General features: G+C 39.4%; 1 long non-coding RNA gene across 1 annotated transcript in view; it reads left to right on the top strand.

Moving 5' to 3' along the window:
• LOC118254288 (uncharacterized) overlaps window positions 1–14,170 on the top strand; it is a 72,221-nt gene that overhangs the window by 41,390 nt on the left and 16,661 nt on the right. The gene's annotated exons all lie outside the window — the stretch shown is intronic.

Below are 14,170 nucleotides of genomic sequence, written 5' to 3' on the forward strand. Positions count from 1 at the left end.
TTGCCTGAGAAATTTCTACCTATGCTCTTGTGAGGGTTTTACCCAGCTATGCAGCTGAACTCCACCACAACCACTCTCTCACCCCCCCTGCTCAAAGGACAAACGGAAGAAAATATGATGGAAAAGGGCTCAAGAGTTGAGATAGGGACAGTGAGATCACTCAACAATTAACATAATGAGCAAAATGGACTCAGCACAGGGAGGTTAATATTATTAATTGCCTATTAATAACAGATTAGAGAAGTGAGAAACTAAAAGCAAACTAAAAACACCTTTCCTTTCTCTCTGTCCACACTTTTTTTACATCCTCTCCCCAAGTGGCACAGGGTAACACAGAATGGGGGCTGCGGTCAGTCCGTAACACTTCGTCTCCACTGCTCTCCTTCTCAGTCACTCTCTGCCCCTCCTCCACGTGGGGTACCTCCCACAGGATGCCATCCTTCCTGAACTGATCCCGTGTGGGCTTCTTCAAGAACTGCTCCCACATGGCTCCGTACCACAGGGTCCATCCATCAGGAGCAAACTGCTCCAACGTGGGTCCCGCACGGGTGGCAGCTCCCCACTGACCTCCTGCTCCTGCGTGGGCTCCTCTCCACGGGCTGCAGCTCCATCCCATGGCCTGCTCCTGCAGGGGCTCTCCATGGGTCGCAGCCTCCTCCAAGCCACATCCACCTGTTCCACTGGGGGCACCTCCACGGGCTGCAGCGTGGAGATCTGCTCCATGTGGGACCCATGGGCTGCAGGGGGACAGGCTGCTCCACGAGGGGCCTCTCCACAGGCCACAGGGGAACTGCTGCTGTGTGCCTGGAGCACCTCCTGCCCTCCTTCTGCACTGACCTGGGTGTCTGCAAGGCTGGTTCTCTCACATTTTCTCACTCCTCTCTCCCAGCTGGTGTTGAACAGCAGTTTTTTCCTTTCCTATATATGGTTTCACAGAGGTGTGACCACCTTTGCCCATTGGCTCAGCTCTGACCAGCGGTGGGTCACTTTTGAAGCTGACTGGAGCTGTCCCTTATCGGACATGTGGCAGCTTCTGGGCTCTTCTCACAGAGGCCACCCCTGCAGCCCCCTTGCTACAAAAGCCTTCCCATGTAAAACCGGTACAGCTCTTGTTCCTTCTTCAGAAGTGCCTGAATGCTCTTTAGGCCACCAGTCATATTCACGAGCTTTGCAGACATCTGGAGTACTCTAGGCAAGAAATTACATTAAACACGTATGTTAGGCAGCTGAAGCCTTCCTTCAGTTTCTAATCTCAGCTAGTTGTTAAATTTCCTCTCCAGACAACAGAAAGGCATAGGTACTTCTGTGGGTTTATTCACTTTTCTCGAATGGTGAAACTGTTTTCTAACACTTACTATTTTCACTACTGAGTACAGTGGGTAATAACACAACTTGCTGAGAGCAAAAGAAACAATTTTCAGGTGATAAAAGGGCTAAGAGTGTCCAAGAGTGTTAGCATTATTGCACAGTGAATCGCCACTGGTATTGACTTGGCCTTTGTGAACAGGCAACTTAAGCGCCCCATTATGAACTTACTGACCAGAAACAGAAGATTACAGACTTGTTAGGGAACATAAATAGTAATAAACATTGGACTGTTATTAACATACAGACTGTCAGAAAAAGTACTGAATACATGGTGTACACAACGTGATTTGTGAGTTACATAGACTCATCCAGAGTGTTTTTTCTGTGTGCAGATTGTCTATTAAAGAAAAGATTAAGATATTACAGAATGCTCCTGAAGAAGTACCATGATATTTTGCTTTGCCTCATTTGGCTTGTGTTATTTGTCTTCCATGTTTGTGTGAATGAGGAAAAGCCCTTATCTTATACACTCATAACTCCACTTCAAAGGACTATTGTTCTTTTGAGCCTTGGCCTTACATTATGCACTGTAAATTCTCAGTCTGCTGCCTAGACCTGTGCTTGTTCTGCTTGCATTTCATCATGACAGGAGGTATATAAACTCTGAGCCAAATGCACCATACACTTAACAGGGCTTTATCACAACAAATGGAGCACAGACCCTCCAGACCAGAACTTGTTTGTATCATCCTGATTTGAAGCTTATACAGGGCAAGTTCAGGTATTTCCTAAAAAATGACTTAGTAAATAAACTTTCTCATTAATTTTAGCCAAGTTCGTGTCTAAACTTCACTTACAGTATAACTTTAAACACCTCATGATGGCTTCATAATAAGGGTACAGAAAAACTCTGACAATTTCACTGCTGGTGTTTTGTTACAGGAACCCTGGGCATCTTTGACCAGCATTTCATTGGATGTAATAGCCAAACACGGAGACTCTCTGAAAAATAACTTGAGCTCCAAAATAATGTAATATTTTATTACATTATGAAATATGTAATGTGTGTATATGTAGATAATGTAAAGTAGTATAATAATGTAATATTGCATTACATTATGCAGTATGCATATGAAGGTTGCAAGGCTATTGCATTCTGTTCTGGTAATCGTCTAATATTTTGAATATAACCTCTACAGCATTTAGGAAGGATGATCAGACACAATGGGCCAAAACTTCCTTACCAAGACAGGATTATACTTTGCCTTCTACTTACACGTTAATACTTATCTTATTCTGTAAGGGAACATTTATCCAGATTATAAAAAAAACACCTAATAGTTTCTTGTAGCTGATAGGATTTATGTTATTTATTTATTTACTTTTTAACCTCTAGAGCTAAAACTCTGTATATCACTGCAAATTCTTGAAGTTAGCATATGTCCTGTAGCTCTCTGGCTTCATATTAACAGGGAAATCTATTTTGGGATTGCAGTGTACTCATAATCTCATTTCTAACAGATAAAGAACAGTACATCCAAAAGGCCAGAAAAAAAAATCTATTATGTAACTTCAATACAGAAAAAAGATAAGTTGAAAGTGAAGAGGAGTCTTTTTCAGCCAACATTTTAGTAAAAGTTGCATTGTAATTCAACAGATCTATGATCAATGCTTTATTCAAATTTAGTAATATAAAACCTAATCACATGAAAGAATTTTGACAAATATGATCAATAGTATCTTTACGTATATTTTATCAAGGTATATGTTGTGCAAAAGTAATGCAAAATAGCTACAATAATCTACAATAATCAAAAAAGGGATTTGAGAATGAGTTAAAAATATACAGTTACATTATTATATATTTTTGGCCATTCGATTTTGTCAACTTTTTAAAATGAATGTAACGTTTATAATTGTAAATGAGAAAATTAGCATTGGAGCACATTAAAAAAAAAACAAAACATTATGGTTAGCATGCATGACTCACTGAAGTGTGGTGAGTAGGAGGTTCTGTGTAGTAACCTGAATTATACTGAAGATAAAGTACATTTTGTATTCTTTTTTGTCTCTCTCCTCAGAGACTCGTGAACCAAACCTCCATGCAACACAGATGAATAGAATTTGGTCTATTTTTCTCAACCAACTTTATATAATTATTAAAGATGTACAAGCTGTTTTACAAACAGTGGGATGGAAACTGGCTGGAGGAACATAAGCAAAGGAACAAAACTGAGACAAGACTGTCTACTTTTATGAAAATTATTTCATTTTCTAATCAGTATAGCTTTTATAGTAGGAACTTCTTCCACATGTCAGCCAATATGGCCTAAATAAATCTTTTCTGTAGTTTTTGGGCTCAGATCCATACAAGTCAGTAAAATCACGTTATTGCATGCAGATGCTGAAAACACTGCTGATGTCAGTGCTCTACAGTCTCATTCTTCATTCAGCTTATCCTGACTGAGACTGTAAGCATAAAATACTTCAAGAGAATAACCCCCCAGAAATACAAATTCCTGCTGTAATGAGTAATTGGACCCATCTGAACAGTGGACCAAAAAAAAAAAAAAAAAAAAAGACAATGTTATAGCATTGCATTATAGGAAAAATGGATAAAAGGATAAGTCATTTCGATAGAATGCACAGAGGAGAAATGAACAAAGCATGAAGTTAATTAAGCCCCACAAAACTTATCCCCAAACCAAAAAAAACATACATTAATTCCCGTTGCCCAATCACTCTCTCAACTTCATAAAATTACTTCAAATATTCTCCTTCATGCCACTTTTTCTTCGAAGCCATTTTCCCTCCTCAGGAGGAAGAAATTGAAGTGTGAATTCAGGAAGCATGAACAATTTCAAGTACGTTTGATTGTACTATACAGTCTACAAGCATATTTTCATTGTTATTCTTTGTGACGTTTTCATCAGTAAGAACAAAAAAGGCAAGTTCATTCTGTTAATACTGTTAATACTGTTGAATATTATCGTATTTTAAAGTTTTGGGCCAGCTAAGCAAGAAGAGGAACCATCACACCTTACAAACATTGGCTTATCTCAGGTGACCTGTGATAGTACCCGAGGGAACAGCATGAAGTTACATCAGGAGAGGTTCAGATTGGATGTTAGGAAAAGGTTCTTCACTGAGAGGCTGGTTGGGCACTGGGACAGGCTCCCCAGGGAAGTGGTCACAGCACCAAGCCTACTGCAATTCCGCATTTGTACAACACTCTCAGACTCATAGTCTGATTTTTGGGTGGGCCTGTGTGGAGGCAAGAGTTGGACTCAATGCTCTTTGTGGGTCCTTTCCAACTCAGAATACTATAGGATTCTGTGAAGTATTGACCACTTACAAATTGGCTGTTATTCACATGAACTAAATAGAATAGCTACAGTAAAAATGCTGTATTCTATGGATCTGTTAGAAAACAGGGGAAAACCTATTTCCTACAAACAACGCAACCAGCCCAATTCAGTATTTCTTGTTACTCTCACAACCAGTGTTTTGCTCATGACTTCCCCGCTATCTCTGTAAAACAACTCAGTGAAGGTAGGGAGGTCTCAGTCACCCAGTGATTTTCCTATGTGACTGAAGGAAAGATCAAATCAGCATGAAAGTTTGGGAGGACTGAGAAGGAAAAGGGTATACAGAGCAACAAAATATGTTGGGACTATTACAAATAGTTGTTTCAATCTGATTTACATAAACACTGTTCTGGTTCTCTAACTGACTTGCAGATGTAGTTGCAGTAGCTATTGTTACCCTGAGTAGTATCCCCATTCCCAAAGACTACCTGTGAAAGCTGAACCTTGACCCTTGACATTAAAAAAAAAAAAAAAAAGTCTGAAATATCATGTACATTTGTGTATATGTGTGTAAAAGAAGAAGAAATCTAAATTTAAGACAAAGCTTGAAACACGCATTTTAAGCAGCCTTTGATGGGAGTAGCCAGTAGTCTCATCTTAAGGCTGCAGCTAGGCAAAGATAGAAATGGAAGGATAACAGGAGGGTTTTAAAAACAAAATTGTTTGAAGGGTAAAATAATGTCCTAGAGGAAAGAGGTGACAGGACATAGAGTGACAAAGTTATAAAGATAGTCTAAAATGGCAAGCAAGAGCATCATTCTTTCAATCTCCATCGACTTCCCTGATTTTGATTGTGGCCTCAGGGCATGACTGTAACATACACAATAAATAATAAACAGTGCAATAGGTCTTCAAGGCATTCTCTATTTCAGTAGAGCTCTTGACCTATGAACATCCTGGAAATAGTTTTTTTGGCACTGTCATAAATAAATCGGGCCATTTGTTGCTTGCGGGGGGCATTCTGGCAAGTTTTTTCAGGATATAAAATAAACCATGGCTGCCGACAGTGGTTCAGCATGTCCTTTTGCATGCTATGAAAAGACTCCAAAGAACCTGAATGAATGAAAAAATAAAAATAAATGCCCAGAACACACAAATAGGAAAATATCACATCTTTATATTCCTCATTCTTTTCACGTTTAGAGCAAAGCTTCAAGACTTTGTTACATTAATAATATGAGTCAAGAGCTTAAGAGGTCTGGGAAAATGGTGACCTCCCCTCCACCCCACAAAAATGAACTAAAAACTTCCTAATGTTTCTAAAACTCAGGTATGCTAGTGAAATTGAAATTTCACAGTGTTTGATTTTAGAAATGTTATAGGACATAAGATCACAAGGGTGCTCAAGTATTTTGCATTACATTTAAAATAGTAATAATAATAAAAAAATCTAATGTTAGATTTCTAACAACTGGTGACTAATAGCAACATAATTGTTAGCCAACATACTGATTCCTTCAGTTCCTGAAAAAATACTAATTCATTTCTGTGTAGTGGACCAGATTAAATGGGGAAAATTGCAATTGTGTTCAGCAGTTGTATGCCTTTCCTGGAAGCAGTTCTGTAGAACGAGACAGCAATAAAAGCAAACCTTTTGGACTGAAGACTGTCTACAAACCAGTTTGCTGTATGTGGAAATAGCCATCTACTGTAGAAAACATGAGCATTGCCACAACTACATTTATAATTGTACTCAAGGAATGTAGCTTAAGTGTAGCAAGTACCCTGTGAGAATTCCTATGACTTAGAGGATGAGATATCTTTGTCCTGAGTCCCTTTTGACTTTTATCATCACCATGGAAATTTACTTCCTGCTTTGATTTAAAAAAAAAAAAAAAGAGAGAGAGAGAAAGAACCAAAATAATTTACAAATTGACCACACAGAGCTATCTTCACTACTTGACAAGTTGTATTGAAGCTGGAGATCCCATAAACCCCAGTAATCTCAGCTATCTGATACCCATCTGAGCAATTATCAAAAACCACCGAGTCTGAGACCTCCTATAGATGCTGTAGTGGGCTTTTCAGCCAACCAGGTGAAAAATTCAGAACCTTGTACAGAAGAAAGTAATCCTACTTAGATATTTTCTAATGGAAATTTTAACAAAATGAAAATTCACTAGCATGTACATATTCTGTGGGAATATACAAATCTGCATGCATTTCTCTTGGATGTTTTAAATATGTTTTAAAATATATATATATTTATGTTCACCTATTTCTGCAAACAGTGTTTTTTTCCCTAGTAAAACTTAAACGATTTCCAAACACTGGAGGTATTCAGCTAGATAATAATATTGGTTTTCCTTGACTAGGAATGCAGCTTGCCACTCACCTCCAGTACTGAAAGTTTATGTTTCCTTGCTTGGCTTAGATGTACTACTTTCCTATTTGCAGATTCTCTTTATTTGTGTAGGTGGCCTAGCCTCTTCATCCAAACTATCTTCCCCCAAGACTCAAAAATCGTCTGTCACACCTCACAATAAAACAAAGCACCAAAATCACATGACTTGGCCATTCTTTTGGAATTCTAGTACTAGGAACATGTGTCTCATAGAACTGACAAAGCTCTTCAGAAATATCCCTTTGAAACTTCACTTAAAATTCTTAGATTCAGTGAAATTAGAACATTTGCAGAGCAACACAGCTTCAACAAGTATCTACCAAGTCTACTGCTCAGCCCTGCAGCAGTTTAGTTCAAGGTCAGGGATCCCAGAGTTGTCAGTGTGTATGCCAGCTGGAATGGAAGAGAGATAAATAAAACATGTTGAGCAGGAGGATGGGAGAAAGTCAATGTTCCCTTCCTATGCATCCCTGCAGTGGTGAGCACACTGCTTCAGCAACCTTTCTCATGCCACACTTTCTAGGACTAAATAAATGTTGGTAATTTAAGTAGGCAGACTGCAAATATGAAATTGCATTCATCATGCAATCAGGAAAGTTTGCATACAATGCAAACTGAGGTGTGAATGCTACACCTGTACCCAGGCTGACAGTTCTCAAACTGTAATCTACCTACCACTGGTAGCAGCAAATTTAGACAATATTCAATGCCTAGGTAGGGATCCAGAATCCCTGGCAAGCATGTTCCTCCAATCAAAATGTTTACTGTTATTGGAACTTACTAAACTTTAACTATTTTTCCTGCAGTGTCCTAAGACGTGTCTTTTCAAAGCTGATTCATTTCAGTGTTTCTGCAAAATTGGTTCAGTCATTTCTGAGAATGATAGCAGAGGAGACTGTTCTGAATGTTCTGAAAACCTCTTGCATCTCTTTCAATTAGAAGTCTACATACCTTAAATGCATGTTTTCTTGATATAAGTGATACACAAGATAGAATAAGAGAAGATAGAAATGAGGGGAAAAGAATGAGAGGAAAAATGCAAAGAAAATTAGTTAAATAATTTTTCTCTTCCCATCATAGCTGATTCTTTCTGTATGTGGTATTCAAGATATTAAATTCCTAGAACCTCTGGCATAAATTTATCCATTATTACCTTAAATATTTTACCATAAAATAACCCCCAAAAAAACTCTGCCTGATATTCAAGATGTCTTATCACATTGTCTTCAGTTAGCAAAACTAAATTTGTCTGACATCATCACATTAGTAATAACACCATGTTTTCATATGCCACTGGCACACTAGCCCATTACTTAATTGATTAATAAACAAATATATTCAATAATCATGGTGGACTCTGCCAAACTGCCAGTCTTTGTTCTAGAAACTTATGCTGGCAATTAATAATGATGATTTAATACAAATGTTTATTACAAGTACTTTTCAGTTGCCATGAATTTGTATAGGGTGAGAAAGCACATTCAGATTTTCAAGGCTTTCAGCATCTAAGAGATAAGAAAAGAAGCAAACAGACTGGAGTAATAAGGGTGTTTTCCTTTTATCAAATGGAAAGGGTGAAGAAGAAAACAAGCAAACACAAGGAGATCCATCCAGCTTCAGGAGATATCAAGCCATAGGGATTCTACAATAACAGTACTAAGAGACTGCATTAGCACAGCCAGAAAATACAAGCAGATAATCAAATGACAGTGAAAATGGCAGGGTGAATAAATCTGGTCCAACAGGGAGTCTTTATTCGGAGGGGCTGATGCTGCTGTGCTGTGACGCAGTTCAGCAGGCTGCAGCGAGGCCGGCATGTGGCTTGGTGAGAACAATAGCGATTGACTACAGATGGGCACTTCCTCTCCAAGAACACTCCTTGCAGCTTGCTGGCAGGGAGGGATACGCAGACATACGCTCAAATCTCCATGACAACCCCTTACTTCAGTGTGACATCAAGTCCAGATCAGAACTCCATAGGCGTCAGATAGTACATGCTGTTTCTTTCCCTGAATTAATAATATTGATTTAAAAGGCAGGTTCCATTAACTGTTTCTCCTCTATACTGGGGATAATTACTGTCTGTGGTGCCTGTATTATTCTGGTGATTTGAAAACAGGAAGTGCAGCTTTGAGTTAAATAATTCATGCTGTGCTGCTGCTCACTCTGTTCTTAGAAGCAGAGTTACTGCTAGCTGGACACGATAATTTCAGCACAGGGGTGACAGGATTATGAAATGTCTAATTGCCCTCTCATGTGATGAGATTACTTTTCTGAAAATGCTTTCATTCTTCCAAGCAGAATCAAACAGTCCTGATGAGTGACCAAACAATAACAGCTTTCATGAATACTGCTGAGGTTTTCCCTCTGGAAAAAAAAAAAAAAAAAAAAAAATTGCAGTCGAAGCTTCATTCTCCTTTACCCCCCGGGAGAAAAAAAAAAAAAAAAGAGAGAGAAAAAAAAAGGCAGTGTGAAGAAGCCTTTTCAAAAGTAAATATCCAATCTCATCTTGAGAGTCTGGTGGCAAGGGAGTTCCTTATACTACTCTTTGGAGCAACCCCTCAGTCAATTATAAGAAGTTAGCAGGCTCTGTGGGGTTTCTCAGTTAATCTTCCAAAGCTGCAAGGTTGCTACTTGTGATACTGTGTCTCAGGGTGGTTGTGATACAGCGTCTCAGGGTGGTCTTCCTTGTAAAGCTGGAGGAAAATGGAACAGAAATCCTCAGGTTTCTGTGATACATGCAGACTGCCTCAAGGAGGAAAACCTGAACAAATCAGGACATTGCCACTTCTTAGTGAGCGGTGGGAAGCAGTGATTTTTTACCATCTAGGCAGAAATATTTTTGGCATCTGAGCAAGCCTGTTCATTCAGAAAAGGAAATCTATTGCTTTGGGAATATAATAGAAGACTCAGTATGTGATAGCATTCAAGAATGTCAAAGTGGCACAGAGTTGTCTGGGCAGTAGGTCGCCTACTGCCTGAGCAAATACTCCTACTCACTGTGGGAAGTGTTGTTTAGCTGGCTGATTTTGAAATCCTGAAGCAGAGAAGGTTTCTTGAAGGAGCTGGAGGCTCATCTAATTCTGAACTTGCACTGGGGAGGAACATATATGCTTAATGAACTTCTACACCAGACTAGAAGGTGCCTACAGAACTCAGGTGCTCACACAATTAAGCAGTTAAAGAAGGCAAGAACAGATGTACTGCTCCAAACCAAGAGTTCTCTTAACCCAATACCCTGTTCTCAATAACAACTTTATGGGCATTATGCTTATGCCAGCAAAAAAGAAGAAGGCAAGGGTGGGCAACCAAGAGTAAGAATGGGGAAATAACATTTTCCGCAGTTGTTTTTTGTTTGTTTTGTTTTCAGGTCTGTCTACTATCTGTTTATGGAGATCTATCAAGCTTGATGCACTTAGTCTATTTAATAATCTCTGAAGGATATTTCTTTGTTTTGTACAATTTATCTTGCTGTTTTCATCCACAACATCCTTTGGCATGAAGTTTGATAAATTCAATGATTATTGTAAGTAAAGATGTTTTGTTTTGTTTTGTTTTGTTTTGAAAGTGGAACATTCTAAATTCATTCAAGAGCCTCTGGTTTCTGAACAGAGACAGTGAAGTGACAATTTCTACAAACCCCTTCCAGGTCACTCAGGACAGAGCTTCCCTTCATGAATGGAGTGAGAGAAGGCATTCTGAATTGCTGTCCAAATTTTGGTGGGTTTCTAAGTATTGAGTCCCTATATAAGAGAGGTTTACCTGGACACAGCTATTTCTGTTCAGATAGATACTTTTTATCTTCCAGTATATGCTGACCAAGAGGGTTAGCCAGAAAAGTTCCCCTGTCATAGATGTTAGCAATGATATCACTTTGATCACTATCATATCACTATGATCATTATCATAGCAATCACTATGATATTCTTTCAGACATCCTCTAACTGTTGAGTAGTAGTAAAAGGAGCTACAAATCTTGATAAAAGCTTGTAAGAACAAAACCTAGCATATGGAACACCAGTCAAAAAGATTCTGCATTGAGATTAAGAACATAAGAAATTACAATTTATACCTTCTACTTGTCTTTCCTACTGTAACAGTACTGCAAAGCTGAACAACCAAATCTAATGATCTCTCTTCCAAATTACTTCAGACAAACAGATTAGTCTCAGGATGAACCCACAAAGAGTGATACTAATATGACTAGGAGAGTAGGGACTGTTTTCTTTTTTTTTAATTTTTATTTTTATTTTTATTTGAAAAGTGAAGATCCAAATTTGGACAAACTTAACTATGGAAAGCCAGGCCTAGTTTAAGAAGCCGGATGTGCTGAGACACTGAGTGTCATGTCTGTATTAAAGGGATTCCAGATAAATGCAATGTGAGACCTCAGTCTGTATGTCATATGCAGTCTGGACTCACTACACACATGGTGTATAACCTGCAGTGGTGGTTTCCCCCAGCTACATGTAGCATGAGAAACTGTTCTGAGGTGTTTGGCATTGCACCTACTACATGTTGTCAGCTGCTAGTCATGGCCATCTTTGAAGCTCAGGATTAGGGTCTGGGCACTGTGAGGGGCTGTTGTTTTCTGCATAACTCAGAGCAATTGGCATTTCTAAAAATGGATTGTTGAAATGTGCTAGTCATAACATTCTGTTCTCTCCTCTCCAACTTCATGAAGCACATGCTTAGTTCAGCCACTCGGTCTAAATGAATTTTACTGTGGAGATCTCATTGTCTTTCTCTCAGCCGTCTGTCAGTGGTACTGATTCAGTTCATATGGCTTTGGAATGAAAAATCAGAATGACCATAACCAAACTCAAGGAAAGCTGTAGGATATTGTTTTCTTCCTTACACACACAAACATATATATACAATACATATATTACATATGTAATGTATATATAATGTAGTATATAATGTATATATATAATAATATATAACATGTAATGTGTAATATATATATATAATATGTATACATGTCTGTGGAGAAACTGATGAGAATTTTTCCATTTCTATCTTTTAACACCACAAGGGTTTATATTTTTAACTTACCCTTCTCTGTCCGCCATCACCATCTTGTATTCGCATATGAGTCCTTATCACGGCCAAACGCCAGGCCTATTGTAATATGTATTATGCATATATGAGACAAAAAGATGGTCTGTCAAGAGATATCAATATACATATATATATATATATGAAAGGAAAGGAAAGGAAAGGAAAGGAAAGGAAAGGAAAGGAAAGGAAAGGAAAGGAAAGGAAAGGAAAGGAAAGGAAAGGAAAGGAAAGGAAAGGAAAGGAAAGGAAAGGAAAGGAAAGGAAAGGAAAGGAAAGGAAAGGAAAGGAAAGGAAAGGAAAGGAAAGGAAAGGAAAGGAACAGTCAGAATTATTATCTAATTTTAAAGACAGTTTAAGGACTGACACAGCAGCTCACAACCAGACATACAAGAGAGAATCATAGAATTGTAGAATGGCATCATAGAATATCCTGAGTTTGAAGGGACCCACAAGGATCATCAAGTCCAAATCCTGGCTCCACACAGGACTACACAAAAATCAGACCATGTGTCTGGGTGCTTTGTCCAAATGCTTCTTGAACTCCAGCAGGCTCAGTGCTGTGACCACTTCCCTGGGGAGCCTGTTCCAGAGTCCAACAACCCTCTTGGTGAAGAACTTTTTCCTGATATCCAACCTGAAGGTCCCCTGATGCAGCCAGATGCAGAGGTCACTGGTCACCAGGCAGCAGAGATCAGCACCTGCCCCTCCACTCCGCCTCATGAGAGAGTTGCAGGCTGCCATGAGGCATCCCCTGAGCCTGCTGTGCTCTGGGCTGAACAAACCAAGGGATCTCAGCAGCTCCTCATACATCTTCTGTTCTAGACCTTTCAACATCTTTGTTGCCCTCATTTGGACACTCCCTAATAGCATTATGTCTGTCAAGGTTTTGGCTACGCCAGAGTTAGATTTCTTTGTAAAGGCTCACACAATGCTGTATTTTGGATTTTTGATGAAAATAGTGGTGATAATAAAACATTGTTTTTAGTTGTTGCAGAGCAGTGCTTATACAGAGCCAAGGACTTTTCAGCTTTTCATGTTGCCCTGCTAGCAAGGAGGCTGTGGGTGCACAAGGAACTGGGAGGTGACACAGCCAGAAGAGCTGACCCAGACTGGCTAAAGGGATATTCCTTACTGTATGGTGTCATGCTAACAATAAAACTGGACTAAAGAAGGCGGAAGGGGGAACACCTGGAACGATGGCATTTGTTTTCCCAAGAAACTGTTACGTGGGATGAGCCCTGCTTTCCTGGAAGTGGCTGAACACCTGCCTGCTGATGAGAAGTAGTGAATGAATTCCTTGTTTTGCTTTGTGTGCATGGCCTTTGCTTAGCCTAGTAAATTGTCTTTGTCTCAACCCATGAGTTCTCACACTTTTACCTTTCTGATTCTATCCCCCATCCCTCGTGGGGAGAGTGAGCAAGCAGCTACATGGTGCTAAGCTCCCTGCAGGGGCTAAATCATATCAATGTCTTTTTTATATTGTGGTCCAAAACTCCATGCAGTACTCAAGGTGAGGCCACACCAGCGCAGAGCAGAGAGGGACAATCCCTTCCCTCAACCAGATAGCAATGCTGTGCCTGATGCACCCCAGGGCACAGCTGGCCTTTTGGCTGCTGGGACACACTTCTGGCTCTGATTCATATTCATATTCATGTCCAATTTGCCACCAGAGCCCCCAGATCCTTTTCCACAGGGCTGCTGTCCAGCCTCTTGACCCCCAGTCTGTACATGTATCCAGGATTGCCCTATCCCAGGTGCAGAATCTGACCCTTACTCCTGTTGAATTTCATATGGTTGGTGATTGCCCAGTCCTCTGAGAGAGCTTGCCCATTCCACATGAGCAACCTATCCAAAGGGTAGGATGTAATATGAAAGTGATTGAAACTGCCCTTTTGAAAATATATATATGGAGAGGAATATATCTAGGAGAAAGTGAAGGAGGAGATACTAAAACTAGAAGTGAAAGTTCAATACCTGTTGTGAAATTTTCATCTTTAAAATAATTTTAAGCGGACAATAGCTATCCTAAGCTTCATCCACCCTTGGAAATCAGGAAACCAGCTAACTTGTTTGCCTGCACAATGTA

Source organism: Cygnus atratus, chromosome 1 (genome assembly GCF_013377495.2).
Source record: "Cygnus atratus isolate AKBS03 ecotype Queensland, Australia chromosome 1, CAtr_DNAZoo_HiC_assembly, whole genome shotgun sequence".
In the NCBI taxonomy this organism is placed as follows: Eukaryota; Metazoa; Chordata; class Aves; order Anseriformes; family Anatidae; genus Cygnus; species Cygnus atratus.